Source organism: Protopterus annectens, chromosome 5.part0 (assembly GCF_019279795.1).
Source record: "Protopterus annectens isolate FY-2018-M chromosome 5.part0, PAN1.0, whole genome shotgun sequence".
NCBI classification, from domain to species: Eukaryota; Metazoa; Chordata; order Ceratodontiformes; family Protopteridae; genus Protopterus; species Protopterus annectens.
Window position 1 is genome coordinate 256,319,634 of NC_056735.1, and position 21,202 is coordinate 256,340,835.

Genomic DNA, 21,202 nt, shown 5'->3' on the forward strand with positions numbered 1-21,202 from the left:
TTACCTAAGCAACCAACATTTGTCAACGCGAGAAATACTAATCTTAAAAATATGTTTGAAAAATACCAACAACAATTTAAATGTACAAAAGGTTAAAAATCTGGTACTTACAAATGTAATTCTTGTAAACAATGCCCATATGTAACGAACATTGATACTTACTATATTAGATCAAGAAAGTACAGAGTGAAGTCTGAATCATATTATAATTGTGCATCGAAAGGGGTAGTCTACTTAGGGGTATGTCAGGTCTGTGAAAGCTTTTACATTGGTAAAACTGAGAGGACGCTACGTAGAAGGATATATGAGCATCTTTATGATATTCAGAAAAAGAAAGATTCAAACGCTTTTTACAGACACCTGACAGTATGTCCTAAGATGACTTTAAAATGTATGGTTTTGGAGCAGGTCCCTTTGAACCCAAGGGGTGGTGATTGGGAAACAACTGTGGAATATAAAGAATTAACTTGGCAGCTAAGATTGAATGCATCCAGACCACCTGGTTTGAATGAAACTACAAGTATTGTTTATTGAAATTAAGACGGGCAAAACTCTAAAAAGTCATATTTATAAAGGTAGCCATATAAATATTTTTTGTTTTTTAGACTTCACCTTAATAGAATCAGTGGCTTGAGGGCTAGTATTTACACCTTATTTTTAATATACATTTTTAATATACATTTGTAGTTCATCTGATATGTAACATTTTACCTAATGTAAAACTATTACAAGGTTGTTTATTATTATGTGTATTATTACTTTTTACATTTTTACACTTTTACATTCATATTTATACATTTACATTTTTATAACATTTTCACAACATTTACATTTGTATATATTGAGATTTCAACAAATTAATCAATCAGTTTTATTTAGTCAATATTTATATTTATATTTATATATATATATATATATATATATATATATAGTTATATTTATATTTATATTTATACATTTTTATATTTACATCAACTAATCGTTCATTTATTATTGATTATTATCTCTTCACCTATTTATCTTTTGTTTTGTATTTATTGATGTACAATGATTTCTATTTTATCTAACATAGTTTCACATTACACATGGACTGTTATTTTTATTGTATATGTAGTGATATACATATCATGTATATTCACATACATATGTATGTACCTCATGGTTAAAATACAGACACATTTCCAATTGCAGTAGTCTAATAACTTATACTTAAGGTTATTTTTTGTTCTACATCGATTCAGTCCACCAGGTTTGGGTACACATATTGATTATTCAGGCATTAGTCTGTGTTTGCACATTTGTTACGTTTTTTATACAGGATTAGTTCTATTTTACAATGTCTGTAAGTTTACACAGGATATGGTATTTTTTCTTATGAGACATTTGAGACACTTATATTATTTGTATTATGACGAATAATAGCAAGTAGCAAGTTGCCTCATATTATTTACACAAGATACCAACTATGTAGCATAGTACATCTGCTTTTTAAAATACCTGTTTCAGCAGAAGTTTATCTTCTTTTGTTTTTGGTAGGTGAATAAGTTTAAAATTTTTTATTTCGAAGATTATTTAAAAAAATTAACAATTTTATTGTATTTATATTTATTCAACAAGATGTGTGGTGTTATAAAGTACAAAGTACTAAATATTGTTTTTTATTGTTTATTTTTAACACAATAATAACATTTGCGACATCTAAAAGGTTCATAGTAACTTTCTGAATGGCACTTTAAACATGACAAATTAATTACACTTGATTGTTGTTAATGGTTAGCTAACTACCCTATTTAAATGAAGCCATGTTTCCTGTTGTTCGTCTTGAAAAAGCCTGACATAGCCTCAGGCGAAAGCGCTTGATTTGATTTTATTCAGTTCTTTTGTTCGTGTTGTTCGTTTTGCAAATAAAGTATTTTACTACATCATTGGAAGAGTTTATTGGATTTTGGACGTACCTTTTGCAGTGTGGTTTCGTGGACATTTGGGACTGAGTTCGTTGTTTGTGATTTACTGATTTTTAAGATCTTAAACTGTATTAGATATGTTTGACCAAGTGGATAGTTTTTGTCCTCCAAAGATATACATCAATCATTTGAATGATTAGCTGGAACACCATTCTTGTGTTCAGTGAAGATGTTGCTCCTAAAGAAGAGGTGTGAAGTCACATGTATGACCACTTCCTTCACCAGGAGTCATTCACTGATGCATTTCTTGGAAGAATATTTCACTCTGAACATGACATGGGGAGAGGGTATTGTTACTGCTGTTACAAACAAGGTGAGGTTGCGAGAACCCGTATGGTGTGCAGAAACGTTATATGGAATTGTCCCACTGCTCTCTACTTTACAGGGAGCACACATATTGCTCCCTAGACAGGTTTTGGGTTCGCTTTTCAAGCTGCATATTTGAGTCTTGGACCTGATTTCTAAGCACAGGAGACCTAACGAGGTAACCATAATTTTTTCAATTGATATTCTTTGGTAATAGAATAAGTTGTTTACAAGATGCTATACTCCAAAAAAAGGAAGCCAATCGGGTGGTCCCCTGTCATAAACAAACTCTACAACAGAAGAAAGAAACTGCTGCAAAAAAGAAAAAAAGAAAAAATCCCAAGATTGGAGGAACTCCCTGGTCAGCCGGAATAAGAATCTGAGATCCCTCATAAAATCCTCCAAAGTTAGTTACGAAAACAAAATCACCACTGTTTCTAAAGACAAGCACAAAGCATTCTATAGCTATGTCAAGAATCTCAATGACAACACTCAGATCTTCTCTGAGTTACAGCACAATGGCACTAAATATGCAGAACCAACTGATATTGACAACATCCTGACAGATAGGTTCAGTGCTAACTTTACCTCCCTCTCACCCCCTAAAGGGCCCATCTCCATACCGGAAGAATGCAAAGTTCCTGTAATCGTGGCTGCACAGGTAAAAAACACTCTCCAAAGCCAAGAACACAGCATTCATGGGACCTGACAACATCCCAGGCTGTGTTCTACACGAACTACAGAACGAACTGGCACCCCACCTAAGTACCATGTTCAATCCTAGCCTCACCTCAGGCTTTGTGCCCACTGAATGGTGCACAGCAATGGTTATCCCACTTCACAAAGGGGGATCCTCCACGGACCCTGGGAACTACCACCCTATTAGCCTGATGAGCATGGTCTGCAAGGCCATGGAACGTATCATCATGGAACGTATAAACAAAGACATTGGTAATCTCCAAACTCTGAACCCCACCCAGTTCAGGTTTGCAAAAGGCAGATCATGTCTCCTAAACCTGATAGACTTCTTTGAAACAGTCACCAAAGCTGTAGATGAGGGTAAGGTGGTTCACACAGCCTATCTAGATCTCACCAAGGCTTTCGACACCATCCCCCACTCTAGAATTATAGATAAATTCACTAAACTAGGTATAAATCCCTATGCCACAAGATGGGTTGCCAACTGGCTCACTGACAGAACCCACATTGTGAAAGTAGCATACTACAAATCCGACTTCAGACCAGTGACAAGTGGAGTACTCAAATATGCAGTCCTGCGTCCTCTCCTGTTTGATATCTACTTCTCTGAAGTACAGGCTAACACAGAGGGTCTTTGGCTAACGAAGTTCACAGATGACTGCAAACTAGGAGCCATAATCGAAACTCCTAACAATATGGACATCCTACAAAAGGGAAGTTTGCAGATGACTGCAAACGAGGAGCCATAATCGAAACTCCTAACAATGTGGACATCCTACAAAAGGACCTCAGTGAGACAGATGCCTGGTGTCAAAGCCATGGCCTCAAGCTCAATGCCAAAAACTGCATTGTCATCCCTTTTGGTAAAAACTCTGTACCCATGAACTATCACATAGGCGGTAGTCTACTTAACACCAAAAGTGTGATAAAAGACCTTGGGACAAAGGTGGACAGTAGTCTCTCCTTTGATAATCACATCACCATAGTAGTCAGGAAATCCTTCTATGTGGTACACATCATCATAAAAGGTTTCTCATCCGGGAAAAAAGAGGTCATTGTTCCCCTCGACTCATCACTCATTAGACCCATTATAGAGTACAATGCCCTTTTGGTATGTACCTCACAAGACATTTACAACAACTGGAAAGGCCACAGAAATACCTCACAAAGAGGTTTACTGGCCTCAAACAGATGCCCTACGCAGACCGTCTCAAAAAACTCCAGCTTTACTCTGCCGCATATCGCCTACTCAGAGGTGATCTCTGCCTAACATACAAAGCTATGTCAAACCCAGAGCTGTTGGACATGCTCCACTTAAAGAAATCCCAATCCCTCCGAGCTACATGCTCTAGAGACCTAAACCTTGTCACCAAAATAAACAGAACATGCTGGAGGGATAGATTCCTATCCCAGAGACTTCCCATACTCTGGAACAAACTACCTGTCTATATCAAACAAAGCTCCTCATTAGCACTCTTCAAGAAAAATCTTGATGATTGGATGGGAAATAGGAAATTCACCCAGGGATCACTTCTGTGGCTCTGCTCGACAGGTGCACAGGTAAATAATTTTCTTGGTTAAAAGCCAGGTTACCTTTTTGGCTAGGCTTATATAGGCCCTAGGGCCAATAGCCTATGAACCTATGAACAAGAATAATTTGTATAAATACTAGCAGTTACAGACCTGCATGTGGTATCACTTACCTCACCTAATATTTTTTATGATAAGAGGGAAGAGAACAAGTTTTTTCATCTGTGTATTGCTTGGAGTATCAGGATGTATTACAAGACCAGCATATATGATGTGTACCAGGTCTTTTGGAGCCAGGGCAGAGAAAGTATATACCTTTTGCTAAGTTAGACTAATATTCATCACTGCCTGTCATATAAAGTTTGAGAAATTGTGCCTTGAACTTCTGAATTTTCCAGTATGTCATATGATTTATTGATTTTACATAAAGCAAAAGGCTGTTATCATTTCCTTTAAAAATCACATGTCCAGACAAATTTACAGTTCACTAATACACACGCTCATACTTGTCTTTAAATTAGCAACGAACATGAGATCACACTATTCTTTCTGAATAAAAATACATTGTCAAACCTGTCTGATTTGCACAAATTATAAAAATGAGTTGTAATAACTTAGTAACACTTCCTGTATTGTAGGATGTATATCCTAGCACCAGACAAGGTAAGGGCCCGTACATTGTTGACACTTGTACTCCTTGTACTTTGACGTGGACTTCTTAGAAGAAAACATTTATTTATTTGAAATTTTTTTGCACATAACACACACAACATACTTGCATTTGTTTTAGAAACTCTTGGTTTAATACACAAAGTACTCCAACTATTTTGTTATTGCTAGCTACAGATTCCCATCACTGTATCTCAGGGGTAATGGAAATTACTTTTAATGTCACTCACACACACACACACACACACACACACACACACACGCACAGACCCAACTGAGAGGGCTGCTGCATTTTCATCTTTTGACTTTTACCAGCACCTAAATATCTGCTTATTAAATTCAGTACCCCAAATTAATGGTAAATTAGTAAATAAACCTCTCAAATGGCATGCCTCTATTTAATAAACTGTATAACAGAAGAAGCAAATGATGAGAAGTTGTAAAAACAAATCCCTTGACTCTAAGACTGCACTGAAACATGCTGGCAAGGAACCTAAGAGCACTGTTAGGTTCACAGGAGAATACTAGGTTAACTGCCCTGAAGGGCTATTTTAAATCTATCCAGTAATCCAATGTCGGAATCAAACTGTGTACCTTGTCTGTTTTATCTATGAGGTGAAGACTTTAACCATTATGCCAAGCCTACCCTCCCATTAGAAAATGTAAAGTGTAATACAAGTGTAGGCTCACTACAGGTGCCAACAGAAATTGCAAATATTTTTTCAGTTGTGTCAGAAAATTAAAGAATAATGTACAAAAATGCATTGAGTTCATTCATAACAATAATAACAAACATTCTAGTTACAAGGATGAAGCCAATATATTGTCAGAAATATTTAGTGATAAGTTCAGTCCACCTATCTACATTGCTCCCTCACAGTCCCTGAACATTTTAGTTTCCTGAAATCACTGTGGAGCAAGCACTAAAATTCTTGTCAAAGGCTAAAAATAATACTTCCATGGGACAAAACAATATATCAGGCTGCATTCTCATCAGTACCAAATATGGACCATCTGAATCTGTACTTAAAATTTTCAGCCTCAGTGTATCTGCAGAGTTTGTGCCTGATGCCTGCAGAACAGCTACTCTGACTCTGCACAAGTGTAGCCCCTCTACAGGCCATGATGATTATAGGCCCATCAGCCTCACCAGCCTTATCTGCAAAGCCATGGAACATACTGTAGCAGAATTAATTTATGCAAATGTAGGTAACATAACTTAGCTAGAAACTGGTTTAGTTTTGTGAAGGGGAGGTCTTGACACTTGAATGTGGTAAGCTTATTTGATAAGGTTACAGTGGCTGGGGACAATTGTCACTAAGTGCATGCTACTTATCTAATATTGGCCAAGGCATTTGACACTATCCTCCATTGCTATTATTATTGCAAAATTAGACAAACTTGATATCAACCCATATGTTGTCCTTTGGATTGCATATTGACTGTCTAGGGTATCCAGCATTGTGAACGTTGCTGGTATCCACTCTGAAGTAAACTGTACCTAGTGGGATACCAAGGTGTCATTGCTAGGCTCTCTTTTGTTTGACTTTATTTTGCAGACATCTAGACCGATATGCCAGATATGTGCTTGACCAAGTTTGTTGTTTTCTGCAAGCTGTCTACTGTTATCCACTCATCCTACGATGCTGAACATCTCCAGCAAGTGTTGGAATATGTTGATAAATGTATTGAAAATGATCTCAAGCTGAATAGAAAACATGCAGCATAGTAGCATTTAGAAAAGAAGCTGCTCCCACCCTATATTCATTAAATCATACTCCTCTTCAGACAAACACAGTCCTAAGACCACTGGTTACTCTTGTCCAAGTCTCATTCACTCTGTTTCAATCAATCATTATTTTCCACCATAGTCAGGAAAACTTTCTATTTGCTCCAACTAATTTACAAAGGAATATCCTCAAGATCCAGAGAAGTCATCCTACCACGGTACTCTTCCCTAATTCAACATATTGTTAAATACAATGCTCCTTTTCTTTTGTATAAATCTTAGTATATTGCTTAACTGGAAAGGCCCTAAAGATTTCTTGCCAAGAAAATTAAAGTCCTTACAGCTGGCATCCTCCTATCTTGAGATGACCTATGTCACACTTTTTAGGCCATGAAAGACCTAATCCTGTTTGCCCACAAACTTTTTCCCAAAACCGGTGGCTGTATAAGCACCTGCACTTGAGTCTGAAATGTCCTGCACTCCCACGTCAACAAGACTTGCTGGAGGGATTGGTTCTTAACTCAACAAATTCTCAGCCGATGCAAAAAGTTGGAACTACAGGTCAAAAAAGCACTAAGCACTACTTTGGCTACCTTTAAGGCAAGCTTGATGATTGGATGAGTAGATATGAGTTTACATCAGCCCCTCATGTATGATTCTGCCCAATTTGAGAGGTGAGCACTATTAAGTGTTTGAAAAGAATGGCACAAACTTTTAAGTGTGTCTACTTAAAGGTCTACATGTCTGTTTTAGTTACCATGATCACATGCCTAGCACTGTTCCATAGTTCCCATTGTCTTCCCAGCATTTCACTTTGTTTTTGATTTGGTGCTTTTATGTTTAGAAATTTTTAAGTACAAACCATTTAACTAGTATTAAAAGGTTATGTGTCTCAGTTATACTGTTTTCTAGCATTTTTGTATCATACTCTGACCTTTTTTTCATTTATTTTAAGGTGATTATGTAAGGAGAAACCCACTTTGATTTCTTTCACTTTTGTGATGAAATATCTGTGATGACTAGAAATTTGTGTAAATTTGTATTTTATATTACCTATATATAATTGTATATACAATGGTGCATAGTAGTGTCTGCCTACTACATTAAAATTACAGCTGTTATCTTTGCTGATATAGATGTGCATTTTATTTTAATGGTAGCTTGTTTTAGGTAGCAAATATTTCTTGTGGTATTAAATCTTTAAAAATACTACAATTGTTTTATTTCTTAGTAGTTTAGGGCAATTAAGTTATTATGTCCACTTATGAAGGGCTCTGCATTCTGTACAACCTAGTGTTTACTTGCATTTTTCAGTAACCACATGAGTAACAGTCTTATTTTAAAAAATTGGTTATTGTCACCTTTGGTTGTATCTGTCAGCTGTAGCCCTAAAAGAGTTTATTTAGATGTGGAGGTATATAGGGAAGTATTTTCTTTGTAAACATGGATGCAGTCTAGAAATGCTGAGTGCGTATTTAAGTCAAATGTACTTGCATTGCAGTTATGGGAGTAATTTGAAACATCCATGGCTTCAGTTTGAATGATGTCAGCTTTGGTTTATGCTGCAAGCTCTGCTGGAACCTCAACCCTCTTTTTGTAGAATGTGTGTAAACACAACTGGTTATTGCTGTCGTTTACCTAATTCTTTAACTAGTATTAATCTGTATGGATTAAGTGCATATAGACAGGCCTGATCACATTATTAGATCCAGTGTCTTACATCTTTCCTTCAGTGACTATTTCCCTGTCTTACTAACAGTGTGTACCAAAACAATGTTTTCTCATTATTTAAATTTTTTCATATCTCTCATTCTGAGTTATAAACATTTATATTTATTACTCTGTCAGATTAACCCATCTTATTTTGTATTACATACTGATGTAGATGACATTTGGTATGTGAAATAGGAAAGAATGAAACTTGGATGTTAAAACTCTGCTGCCATGTCCATCAGCTTACTTTTATTCTGTGCAGCAGAGTTCAGGAGCTCAGACCATGTTATTCACACATAACTACTCTAAACAAAGTTAAAAAAGTCAAACATATATAACAGTTGATGGACTGCATTTATCCACAGGGGGCAGAGTAATTGGCTTGAGCATAAATTCATGTTCATAGGTTTGTAGATTAGTACTAGGCTAACTGCCCTTGTGGGCCATTTTAAGTCTAGCCAATTAACCGTTGTAAAAATCAAACCCTGTACATTGTGTCTGTAAGGAAGATATCTTGACCATTATGCCAACCTCCCTCTGCTTTATAACATTTCTTGAACTAGATCAGGTATGCAGTAGGGAAATGCTGGCAAACAATGACAACAGGATTATAGTTACTGGTCATGCAGTCCTGAACTCCATTATGATACCTCACCCAAAGTTCCAATTACTCCAAAGCACTGTCTGGGCAACTGAATTGCTCAATGTCATACAGTAGTTAAATGAAGTTGGAAAGATTCAAACCCTGCACCCTTGCCACAGGAAGCAACTAATTAAGAAGTCAGAGCTTTAATCCTCTGTGCTAACTGACAAAGTATTACACACAGAGCTGTAAAATACCATCAATAAACACTAGAGGTTTAGGAATTAGCCTGGTTCCACAATGCAGATGGATACAGTCTTGACTCTGACCCAGACAACTGGGGTTTGATTAGTTACTCTGACACTGCAGGAGTCAGAGTAGGAGGAGGAGGACTAAAGGGTAGTTGTCTGTTCGCCTCTGTCATGGAGTGGGAGGAGTTTTTATGATTCAGGGGGCACAATGGGTGGTGTGGTTTCCTTGGTGATGCTGTACAGGGAGGGATAGGACTGCTTGGAGATAGTGCCCCTTGCAAAAATGAGGAAACATCCACTATGGACTGCCCATTTAATATCCCTTCCTGGTGTCTTGCACTGGACATAAGGTTAAGACTGTGGAAAAGATAAAAAAAAAAATCCTTGAACCTCCCTGAATTGCTGCCTGAATAATTGCCCCTTCCAGTTGACCCTCACCCCAGTGATGGGGAATGAATAGGCCAATTGACCAAAGGGGCTTATAATCAAGCCAGTTGGACAAGAGAAATAAGTAGTCTTTCTGTCTGCAGAGTAAATACCATTTCTGGGAAATGCATTGCTTGCCATAGTATGACTAAAATGCAACAGTCTGGTCCTGTCCATCCTAGGCTTAGAGGATTTTATGTATGTAGGTTACACTCCTACTTGGCTGACTGCATTAATTGTCCACATATCTATGGTTTGTATTTACCGTTGCCACTATGGCCCAGGTCATGGCTAGAAAGTGTCTTTGAGCCAGCCAAATGAACTGCTTAATAAACATTTAATAATTAAACAGAATGTAATAAATACAACCGTACTGGTATTCAGTGTGGATATATTTAACATACTACAAGTTGAAACATCAGTAGATGCTCAGGATCAGTGTAACGCTCAATACATTTCTACTACAGTTTAAAACAAGTCCTAAAAGAATAATGTTATACAGTCCTGATATAGTAGCGTCTAAGCACTATTTGTCAAGATTATGCAATAGTTTGTAGTGATCTCAGCTTATCAGATGTTTGCTGGACTTTTAATAATTAAACTATATTTGTCACTTTTGGTATCACCATATTTTCACTTGTTGTATTATGTGGAACATGAAGTAACAGCTTGGATGTAATTTTTATCAGTACTTTAACAAAGTGTATGATTCAATAGCCTTAATTAGGATTTGGACATTTATTTACTTATTTATTTGTTAAATTGGTAGGTATGCTAATCCAGAGAAACTTTTTCAGGTGTGGCCTGGGTCAAGGGCATTAATAAGCAAAGTATACTTACAGTTGAATACTTGTGGTACTGATTTACAAAGACAATCAAACCTGACATTAACATACTAACAGATGCATTTTACACATTGGCTGGACAGTTAAGACAGGGCAATGACAAAAGTAAAGGTGCATTGTAATAGATCTCCAGAAAAAAACATAGTCTGAGTCATGTAAAATGCAAGTAAGACAGGAATGTGAAGATCACAATCAAAGGATGATTATGCTCATGACCTACTCCATATCTTTAAATCATTTACAATTTTGTACAAAGGTTAGATGAACTTACATTTTATGTTGGAATCCTGCAAGGTTAAGTTTATTTCAAATGTCTGCTGAGATTTGATTCCAGTAAACTGTGGCTATCTTAGAAGAAGCCTTTATACCTACAACAAGGTTAAAAGGCATTCTTGAGAAAGTACAGTTGTATAAGTTGGACTTAACATAACAGTAGATGTTTGAATGATCACTGCTGCAGTAACCTAAGGTATATGGGTTATACCCTGCAAAGGACACAACATCTGCCCAGCTTCCAAATCTTTGAGGCACCTCCTACTTGCTCAAATTGTCAGGCAGCTCAAGCTGAGCTGACTAAAAGACAAGTTTGGGTGCAAAGCCTATCAGAGCTTTCCTGCCAGCAGAGAGAGAGAGAGAGAGAGAGAGAAAGAGGGAGACCGATGCTTGAAAGGACAATACTAGGAACAACTAAAATAAAATATCCACACCCTGGCATAAAAACACACCAAAAAACAAGGGGGTGGAGGGAGGGAGCAGCTACTGCAGCAGTAATCATTTGAACATCTACTGTTATGGTAAGTTCAACTTACACAGCTGAAATATGTTCATCATATTGACCACTGCTGCATTAGCCTTAGCTGTGTGGGTAAATTACAGTAGCTAACTACATTTGGAAGGTGGAAGGAGAAGAGTCCAGGACCCCCTGGGGAATGGTCCTAGCAAAGCTTGATCCGGACATAGAGAAGGACTCAAGCTTATAGTGCTTTCTAAAAGTAGCAGCTTCTAGAATGCTTTTAGAATCCAGTCCTTTCCAAAAAATGCATAGATGAGGCCAGGGCCCTGGTAGAGTGGACCTTCACCCTGCCTGGGATGGTTTTGTTATGGTAAGTATAACAAAGGTTAATAGTCTTAGACAACTATTTGGAAATAATCTGTTTTAACACAGGCTGTCCCTTCTTACCTTTACAAGAAATGAATAATTGATCCAAAGAGCTGAAACATTTAGTTCTGTCAAGATAGTACCTGAGTTGTCTGTGGACATCCAAGGTATGGATTATCCTTTCTCCCTCATTTTTAGGTTCAGGAAAAAATGGGGATATGGATAGTTTGGATTAAAATAAACTTGGATACCACTTTAGGCATAAAAGAAGGATTAGTTCTCAAAGAAACCCTGTCCCTATGGAAAATGAGATAAAGTTGATTTACCATAAGAACTTGCAACTTAGATACCCATCTTGCAGAGACAAGTAAAACTGCTTTCCATGTTAAGAACCTCAAATCAGTCAGATTAGCTGGTTCAAATGGAGCAAGTGTTAGCTTCTTTAAAACAAAATTAAGATCTCAAGGAGGGTCCACCTGTTTTCTTGGAGGCCTATTATGCCAAACACTTTTCAAGAACATTTTGACATGAGACTGCCTTGAAAAAGAAGGATCCATGAGTAGACATGCTAAAATGGCTGACAAATGAATCTTGATAGAGGAATAAGAAAGGTCATAAGATAGTAACTCACACAAATGTTGTAAAACCAGAGAATAACTAGCCCTGAATGGGTGCTGGTTATGTTGTTGACACCAACTAGAAAACCTTTTCTATTTGCTAATATATGATTTTCTGGTAGCAGGCTTTCCTGCCTTAATTAGTACCTGCTGTATATTCTTAGACAGCAGGTGCCTAAAAGCAATTAAGACCCTATATCCAGGCAGTCAAATGAAGTTGATTGAGGTCAGGGCATATCAAACACCACTGTTCTTGTGGGAGTAGATCCAGTCTATGAGGAGGCTTGTGGTAAATTTCCCCTGACCATTTCCAGAAGAAGGGAGAACCACTTTTTGTCTGGGCCAGAAGGGAGTCAACACAATAATCTTGGGTAATTTCTTCTGCATCTTCAGCAGTATCCTGGATATTACAAGAAAGGGTGGAAAAGCTTACAGGAATATTCCTGTCCAAGTAAAAGAAAATAAAAGGCATCTGGCTTCCAGGCCACCTTGCAAGGAGTTCTGGAACAGAATCTTGCCAGCTGACTGTTCAGAGAGGGCAAAGAGGTCTACTTGAGAAACTCCCCTCACATGGATCAAATCTTGGAAGCCCTCCTAATGTATTTTCCATTTGTGAGGGTCTGCCCTGATAGTGCTTAGCTTGCCTGCCACACAATTTTGCTCTGACAGAATGTAGGATGCCTGTAGAGTGGGATTGTGCTGTGAAGCTGTACTCCAAGTTAACATGGCTTGCCTGTTAAGGACGTATGACCTGGTTCCCCCTTGCTTGTTGATGTTCCATATAACTGTGGTACTGTTTGTAACCAAATGAAATTGCCCCAGGGACCAAAGATGGTTCAGAGAGTTGAGTGCCTTGATCAGGGCAAGCATTGCTTTTTGGTTGCATCTGTCCTTGGTGTCCAACACTCCCTGCACTTCTGTCCCTCCAGAAACTGCTCCTAAGCAAAGTCTAAAGCATCTGTGGTGATTGACTCCTTTGGATCTGGGAGGGAGAAAGGGAGACCTGGATTTAAGGATATCTGTTGTCTCCATCAAAAGATTATTCTTCTGACAAACCCCAGCACTGGGATTTGAAAAAAATAAATGGTGCTGATGCTGGGACTAGAGAGATTTCAGATACCACACTATCTTCCTCATGTAGAGTTTTGCCAGAGGTATCATTAGAATCATATATGGCATGAAATCCAAAATACTGAGGTATTCCCTCACAGTCTGAGAGGAAAACCTTAGAAACAGACCTAAATAAAGAAGAAAAGCTCTTTGAACTGTGATGTCTAGTTGACATCTCAGGAACACAATCCTGTGTGAAGGAGTTAAGAAAGACTTTTGAATGTTCTCTTAGGTTCATAGTTTCATAGGTAGGTACCAGGCTATTGGCCCTAGGGCCTATATAAGTCTAGCAAAAAAGGTACCCTGGCTTTCACCACCCAAGAAAATTATTTTCCTGTGCCACTGTCGAGCAAAGCCACATAGGTGATCCCTGGGGTGAATTTCCTAGTTCCCATCCAATCATCAAGATTTTTCTTGAAGAGTGCTAATGAGGAGCTTTGTTTGATATAGATAGGTAGTCTGTTCCAGAGTAAGGGAAGTCTGTGTGACAGGAATCTATCCCTCAAGCATGTTCTGTTTATTGTGGTGACAAGGTTTAGGTTCCTAGAGTGTCTAGCTCGGAGGGATTGGGATTTCTTTAAGTGGAGCATGTCCAACAGCTCTGGGTTTGACATAGCTTTGTATGTTAGGCAGAGATCGCCTCTGAGTAGGCGATATGCGACAGAGTAAAGCTGGAGAATTTTGAGAGGGTCTGCATAGGGCATCTGTTTGAGGCCGGTAATCCTCTTTGTGAGGTATTTCTGCAGTCTTTCCAGTTGTTGTAGATGTCTTGTGAGGTACATACCAAAAGGGGCATTGTACTCCATAATGGGTCTAATAATTGCTGAGTAGAGGGGAACAATGACCTCTTTTTTCCCGGATGAGAAAACATTTGTGATGAGGTGTGCCACATAGAAGGATTTCCTGACTACTTTGGCGATGTGATTATCAAAGGAGAGACTACTGTCCACCTGTGTCCCAAGGTCTCTTATCACACTTTCGGTGTTAAGTTTACTACTGCCTATGTGGTAATTCATGGGTATAGAGTTTTTACCAAAGGGGATGACAATGCACTTTTTGGCACTGAGCTTGAGGTCATGGCTTTGACACCAGGCATCTGTCTCAGTGAGGCCCTTTTGTAGGATGTCCACATCGTTAGGAGTTTCGATTATGGCTCCTAGTTTGCAGTCATCTGCGAACTTAATTAGCCAAAGACTGTCTGTGTTAGCCTGTACTTCAGAGAAGTAGATACTAAACGAGAGAGGACCCAGGACTGAACCTGGTGGTACTCCACTTGTCACTGGTCTGAAGTCAGATTTGGAGTCTGCTACTTTCACAGTGTGGGTTCTGTCAGTGAGCCAGTTGGCAATCCATCTTGTGACATAGGGATTTATACCTAGTTTAGTGAGTTTATCTATAATTCCAGAGTGGGGGATGGTGTCGAAAGCCTTGGCAAGATCTAGATAGGCTGTGTGAACCACCTTACCCTCGTCTACGGCTTTGGTGACTGCTTCAAAAAAGTCTATCAGGTTTAGGAGACATGGTGTGCCTTTTACAAATCTGAACTGGGCAGGGTCCAGAGTTTGGAGATTACCAATGTCTTTGTTTATTAGTTCCATGATGATACGTTTCATGGCCTTGCAGACCAGGCTCATCAGGCTAATGGAGTGGTAGTTCACGGGGTCCGTGGTGGCTCCCCCTTTGTGGAGTGGGATAACCGTTGCTGTGCTCCATTCAGTGGGCACAAAGCCTGAGGCGAGGCTATAACTGAACATGGTACTTAGGTGGGGTGCCAGTTCACTCTGTAGTTCATGTAGAATGCTGGCTGAGATGTTGTCAGGTCCCATGGATGCTGTGTTCTTGGCTTTGGAGAGTGTGTTTTTTACCTGTGCAGCTGTGATTACAGGAACTTTGCATTCTTCCGGTATAGAGATGGGCCCTTTAGGGGGTGAGAGGGGGTAAAGTTAGCACTGAACCTATCTGCCAGGATGTTGGCAGTATCAGTTGGTTCTGTATATTTAGTGCCATTGTGCTGTAACTCAGAGCAGATCTGAGTGTTGCTTGTGTAAGAGATCTCTCACCCAAGAGAAAGATTCCTGACACTTTGAGAAAGACTCTGCAAAGAAAACCAAGTTGTCTGTATATAGAAAAGTGTGGATGCCCTGTAGTCTGCAATGAGCTATAACTTGAACTAGACACTTTGTGAACACTCTTGGTGTAGTGGATAGTCCAAAGAGTAAAGAAGAGAACTGCTAATATGATCCAGACACACAAAACCTTAAGAAATGTCTGAAGTCTGGATGAACAGAGACGTGATGATAAGCATATTTTAAGTCTAGTGTTACTAGGAAACTTGAAAGAGGAAGACGAGGTAACAGGCTGTGAAATGACATCATTTCGAATTTGGCACTATCAAAAACAGGTTTAGTAAAGAAAGATCCATAACTGGTCTCCAGGTTTTTTTTTTCTTTGGCATTAGGAGCATCCTTGAATAAAAACCCTTCCTCACCTGGGAAGGCAGAACTGGCTCTATCACTGCTTGGGACAGCATGTGATGAAGAACAGGTGGAAATGAAAGAGCCTAATCTGGAGGATGAAGAATAACTTCCTGGAAAGGAGGAAATTCCTCCCAATGCCATCTTTAACCTTGATGAATTATTCTCACAATCCATTTGTCTGAAACAATCTGTTGATAAAGAAAAATCTGGAGATTCAGACTTTCTGGAAGGAAAAAGGGACCAGGGTGACAGGGGGTCACTTGTTGGACTCTTCTTGGTTATGGGAAGTTTGAGACTTCTTTTAGGAATCCCCTTGCCATTTCTTCTTAAATATTTGTTTACCAGAATTTTGTTGAGACAGTTTGTTCTATTTTTTACCAAAATTGGATGAGGAGAAAATCTTAGAGATTCCATGGTTCAACTTGCCCCTTTCATCACACTTTTTGATCACCTCTGCAGCAGAGAGGCCAGACACAAGCTCTATCCAAGAAATAATTTAAAATCTGCAAGTAAAACAAACGAACCAGCTAACACAGTGGTTCTAAGAATGCAGTCAGGCAAACCTTTTCAGAACAGTTCCAGTGGCCATAGCCCTAGAGGAAGTATCAGCAGTGCCATACCTAAGGCAAACAATGAGTAGTCACCTGTGCAGCAGGAAATACTGTTATTTAAAGCAGATTTTTTTCCTCACAAGAAGAAACTGCCGATAAAACATTCCTCATACTTTCATATTTTGTCAGAACAAACTTTAATATATGAGCTTGACAACTGAAAATTCTGAAAATCAGAATTGCAGAAGTATATACTTTTGCCCTTAACAATGTGCAATTTCCCATCCTTATCAGAAAGAGTGAGATTGGAATTAGCTAAGTGCTTAGCAGCAGTGGGATCAACTAAAGCTATAGCTGCTGGATCAGGTTTGGGAATAGTGCATACAAATTTAGAAGACTGAGGAACTTTACACATCCAGTCTGCCTTTTGGGGGCAGCTGGTTGACTATCAGGAAAATTGCAGGCAGTAACACATGTCCTTTAAACCAGACGGAACAGGATAAATGGGTGTATGTTCTGGAAAATCCTTCTGTAACAACTCATAGTATTTTCTGAGGGACTGAAAAATCTCAGTGTTCTCCCACTGAAAGCACTTCACATTATAACAATAGTCTCAGAGAAGGAGAACCACCAGCAGAGAATCAGAAATTGAGTTCTCTGAGTCTGAATCATAAATCTGAGGAAAAAAAACCTGTATCCATTCTTGCATCTTCCTTTTCAGGTTTAGAATCATGAATCTCTTCAGGAAAAGAGGAATATCCCTTTTTCTTCTGCCAGAAACTACTTTACAAGATCAAAAAATAGCCTGAATTAAACCCTGAGCCAGATCCAGTAAGCTACTCCTATAAAGAAATTTGAGGATGAGTACATACAAGCTTGGTTTTCTATTTCTTTTTTTGAGAGGAAGACTGTGGATGGTCATATTACTAATGGCGGCAGCTGCTTCCCCAGGGATATGCACTGCATTTTGACACAACAGGGAAGCCTTCCCTGTACCCTCTCCTAGGACCGATAAGTATGGCAATCCCTTTCCCGCTGAGTAGACCCCAACAGCTACAGAGGATGTGGCTAAACCCAGGTCCTTCTTGGCTGTATGTGCTACAGCAGAGGGATCTGGGGCAAAATATGATTGGTCTGAGGTACAGCAAATGGCCATAGCAGAGCCACCTATATATAGCTGAAGGAACTTGCTAGCTTGCAGTGGTGGCAAAGGATGTTTGCTTATTTTTTTTTTTTTGTAGTTGAAAGAAGGACTGACTGTGAGACTGGTAGTGTGTTCCATGGTCATGCTAATAAAAGTGCCTCTTTCCCGGAGAAGACCAGCAAGCAATTGCCAGTAAATACTACCAGTCAACAAAAGTTACTTTTTTGACAGAAAAAGACACAGTAAAAGCTCTTCAAACATTATGTCTGCCCCACACAAGAAAATTAAACATGATTTTCTCCTTACAAAAAATGTTATCCGTCACTTCACGCTTCTTTTAAACTGACACAAAAAAAGAGTGATCCCTTTAAAAGTACTTTGTAGTCTCAAGGCAGTCTGTTAAAACACAACACTCCTAGCTTTAAGATGATTTTCCTGAAAAGGAAAGTAATAAAATATCAACAAAATTAAGAAAATGCAAGTTTCTTCCCCACAAGGAGAACTTATCTGCCCAGCAAAGGAAAGCACAAGCCGACCATTGATAGTCGAAAGCCTCGCCTCAGAGGACAGTACTCTGCTGTGCAGTAACGCTCTGAAGGGCTGCCTGAGAGTTTGGGTTTGTGGAAGGTGCCCTGAGGCCTTGGAGTCTGTTCAGCTGCTATATTTTTGGTAGGCTATAATCTATATAACTAAGGCTACTTTAGCAGTGATCACTATGATGAACATTTCCCATTCTCCATGTGCTCTGAATGAAGGATGATAATTCTTAATAGTTACTATATCAGCTACTGGAAGACAGTTTTCCATTTTGAATGGTTTGTGTGTGAGTGAAGCTAACTGGCGGCATGTATGAAATGATCAGGTAAATTACTGTAGTCAGACATATGTCAAAGATGAAAGCAAGGCATCTGGACAGACCTGTAGCTAGGTCAGTTTACATTTTTTTATATGACTGTTGATGGGATGACAATAGGCAGATCACCAGAAGTCTGCCTAAGAAAACTTGCAAATGCAGTACATGCCTGTAACACAGGACTATACATCCCAGGTATATTTATAGTGATATTTTTAAAGAGCCAGTGCATTAGGTTGCTCATATTACAGCTAATGATGCGTACCTAGAAGATTAACTGTTTATGTTTCAGGACTTCGTAACGTGGTCATAATCTTAATTAAGTGGCTTCTATTATGAATAGTGTTATGCTAGAAAGAGCCACTGATGTTAGACCATATTTTAGTGAAGAATCTGTAATAGATAACAGATTGCCCACTACCAGACTCAGGGTCCCACTGACTTATTCTAGGAACATTAGTATCCTATCAAATATCATTACAAATAACTGGATCATTTTAAGTACTACTGCAGATGTCACCACTGTATTAGGTGGTATACCTAGCCTTCCATCCACTGTTACAAATCGCATCCAACTCATACAGCGACCCAGTAAACACACTCCACCCACGACATTTATTAGGCAAGAGAAAACGGTAGATTGTCAAGCCTTTCCTCTATGTCACTCACAGACTGCAGACACACCTAGAAGAATTTAAAGTTACCAATCAGCTAATCAGAGATGGGAAGAAAGCAAAGTTCCTTAAGAAAACACACAAACTCAGGGAGGACATACAGACTCTTAAGAAAAGGCACCACAGACGTGTTAAACCAGAGAACCTCTTGTTGCATGGCAACAATGTTACCTAGTTTTGGTTTTAAAAGTAAAAAGAACTTGAAGTGCGAACTATGTTACACCACTATAGTCTAAAGTAGTAGGTCCGAGTGACTGTTTTAAGTACTTGCCCCATTAGTAATATTCCAAGGAGTTTGTTTATTTGTTTATATATCCAGTAAACATACCTAAAATTACATTGAAAACACTTCCTCATACCCTGTGCACAGTTAAAGCTCATACCTGAATGCACTTTATAGCACAATTGTCTCTTCAGGAACTTTCTATTTTTATATCTAAATCTAGGTCTATCACCAACTACAGCACCTGTGGAATCATCAGTCTGTAAAATGGACCACTTACTTCTAATAATCCTGCGTATCACTTCCACATCACTTGTAAAATATAAAGAAATAGATTAGGTAGCTCATCCAAGTCATTCTTTCGTGTGTCTAAACCCTCATTAGTATTAACAATAATATCTGAGAAATACGGTCTCGCTTTACTGGTTCTTTGTCTCCTGGCTAAAGTACAGGCTTTATCAATTTGCTGGTGTCCATAGCCTCTCCATCTGAATTCAGACATTAGAGAGGTTAAATCATGGCTAAATCTCTCATCGAGGTTATTAAGTCTAGACATGTGTAAGGTTTGCCCCTTTAGAATATTTTCATAAATAAATGCAGGATGCATACTATGTCTTTGTAAAACTGCATTACGTCTGCATGTCTTCCTAAAGACACCTGTATTTAAACAGCCATTGGCATCCTTATCTATTAACACATCCAGGAAAGCTATAGAAGAGAGGGACTGCTTACTTGTAAACTTCAAGAAAGTAGTGGTGGTATGTAAATAGAAAATAAATCCTTGCAGACTCTCTAAGGGTCACTTCCACAATGAAACTATATCATCCACAAACCTTCTATAGAATATAACATGGTCCACCCATTCGTGCCCATGAAAAAATGCCTTTCTTCCCATTGAGCCGGAACCATGTTGGCGTTGCTATTGGCACAAGCTGTGCCCATGGCTACACAAATCTTTTGTAAAAATAATAAATTCTCAAATACAAATGCATTATTTTCTAGTACAATCTCTAGAAGCAAGCCCAACAAATCTATTAACTGTGGGGAAAAATCACTATGTTATTGTAAGAAATCCTTAGTCATCTCAATGCCTGCTATATTAGGAATCACAGTAAAGAGTGATTTGATGTCCAACATGACTAAGAGGCAATGGGTAACGGGACCGTTCAGTGAAATAAATTTATACAAATCACGCAGAAACTGTTTACTATCTTTTAAAACACAATGGACTCTATTCAAAACTTGCTTAAAATATTTCTCCACAAAAAATGGAGAAAGGTTCTGTAATCCACCCCTTACCAGGCACTATGGGGCTAAAGGGTGAATTTGAAAAATTCTTATGGATTTTGGGGAGTCCTTGGAATTAAGGTATAGTAGGGAATTTTTACCATCAAATAATCAAACAAATGAGAAGTTATTAAATGACTATCTAAACACTGTTGTAACACAGCATCAGTATTCCTTTTTAATAAAGCTATTTGTCTAGGGCTGCCACGGTGGTGCAGCGATTAGCATTGCCACCTCACAGAAAGAGGTTCTCTGGTTCAATCCTCGGCTGGGGTGCCTTCTGTGTGGAGTCTGCATGTCCTCCCTGTGGTCGTTTGGGTTTCCTCCGGGTGCTCTTGTTTCCTCCCACATCCCAAAGACATGCTGTAGGTGGATTGGACACTCTAAATTGGCCCTAGGTGTGAGTGCGTGCATGCGTGTGCCTTCTGTGGAAGGTTAGGCGCTGGGCTGAC